Here is a 2,111-nt window from a genome sequence, read left to right as displayed (position 1 = left end):
GTTTCGGCTTGTTCCTCTACACTTGGTATAAACTGTTGAGATTCACTAGATTCATGGGACTCACCAGCTGTATGCTGAGGGGGTCTAAGGTGACGGTCTGCTGAGTGTTCTGCCTGTTTTGGAAGTCCAGCAAGTAACTTTGTTTCAAGAACCACAATCCTTTGTAGAAGTTTGCAGCAGTTCATGCAGCAAGTAGATTCAACAGGAGGCATTTTCTTTCTCTTCTGTTTGAATGTGGGCAGCTGTGTTTTCCCTTCTCCGGAATGTAAGGCAAAGTCTTCTTTTTCGTGGTATTATTTCAGTCCCAAAGAGTTTTTAGTTTTAGCATTTGTGCCAAAAATGTGTTGTTTGAGCACTGTGCTGATCTGCTGAAGTAAAAATCAGAAAATCAGAAAAGTACAGAAATAGGGAGCAAAGCGCAGAGCAGTAAGCAAGAACGACCGAATGGTAGCGAAGCTGGAAGCACCTAACCAATGGCATAGTTTTGGTGATTATTTCTTTTTATGGGGTGCCAACTTCACAGAGGTTTCACAAAGTGGCCAGAAGCTTTACCATGTGCGAGGGAGAGTGTGAAAGAGTGGTTAAAAAATGTTGTGGAAAGAGATTGTACCCAGGTTTGGGATACCCACTGTGCAAAGGTTTTAGTTCTAGGAACTCCGTTTGGGGGAAAACCGATCTAAAACAGTTCTATAGGAACTATCAGTGACGTAAGTGTACACTGATTGGCCAAACGCATATGAAACACCAGCTACCCGGCATTTTTAAAAAGCCATGTAAACATATTTTCTCAATGAACATGGAAAACAGCAATAACGGCATTTACCTGTTGTCTGCAGTGTTGTGTTCTTTTCTCAGCCTTGATGATATGCAACACTGCAAGTTGTCATAGGAGATTTCGTCTCTTAGCCCGACTTTTTGCTCTTTCAATCATGTAAATTGTGCATTTACATTCCCACTCCATTATCACGAAACCCATGACACACAACGAAAACAACTCCGATCACGTCGTTCTCCATTCACAGGTTGTTGATGTTTGTAAATGCTGTGCATAAAGACGTCGCTGTTGGCCACTTCAGAGTTCCTGCTGAATACAACCATGAAAACAGCCAGAGGGGGAAATGGGTTCTCTAGGAACCACCCTGCTGGCTAGTTCCTAACTGAGTTCCTGGAACTACGTGGTGCGAAAGCCCCTTTGGTCAAAGGCCGCATTTGCGTTTATTCCCTAGGTGAAATGGAGGTGATCCTGGAGGACCATGTTACGGCCCTGGTTGAAAAATTTTATTTCTGATCATTTTGATGTCTCACTAACATTCTCTATTCCCTCAGAAAAGTCGACGCATACATTTGTGCCCAACCAGCAGGTGCTGATAAGGAGTCTGAAACTGGTCAAAGTTGGAGAGCTGAAAAACTTGGGTCCGGCCATGGACGGGAGTGCTGACTGACCTGCAACCGCAGTGGATACATGCGAGTACTCTGAAGGCAGCCCCGTTCCGAGGGGGACATCCAAATTAACTAGGAGGGCAGACATATTGGGGGTAAAGGAGCTGAACAACGCAGTGTTACCTTCATATGCGAGCTGATTAGTTAATCTGGGCCAACACATGGACACCACTGAGGAGATTACAAACCAAGGAAAGACACCATCATCAATAGTCAGGGTGTGAGAAAGAACCCACCTAGAAAGTTCTGGTGTACATTTTTGGGCAATAAACTGTAATACACGTGATCCTGATGACCAAACTAAACCTGGTATTTATGTTACAGGCAATGTCTGACATGAGTCAGTCAGGGTCTGACTCATGTCAGGAATGCAGTAACAGTATTTACTAATCTAGCCCGACTTCCAGAGAATTAATATGTGTTTTGTAATGATTAAATATATGAGTGTCACAGCAAAGGGTCTGAATACTTAGGACCATGTGATATTTCAGTTTTTCTTTTTTAATAAATCTGCAAAAATGTCAACAATTCTGTGTTTTTCTGTCAATATAGGGTGCTGTGTGTACATTAATGAGGAAAAAAAATGAACTTAAATGATTTTAGCAAATGGCTGCAATATAACAAAGAGTGAAAAATTTAAGGGGGTCTGAATACTTTCCGTACCCACTGTA

Source organism: Sinocyclocheilus grahami, unplaced genomic scaffold (genome assembly GCF_001515645.1).
Source record: "Sinocyclocheilus grahami isolate Dianchi unplaced genomic scaffold, SAMN03320097.WGS_v1.1 scaffold2394.1, whole genome shotgun sequence".
NCBI classification, from domain to species: Eukaryota; Metazoa; Chordata; class Actinopteri; order Cypriniformes; family Cyprinidae; genus Sinocyclocheilus; species Sinocyclocheilus grahami.
This window is presented reverse-complemented; position numbering follows the sequence as displayed.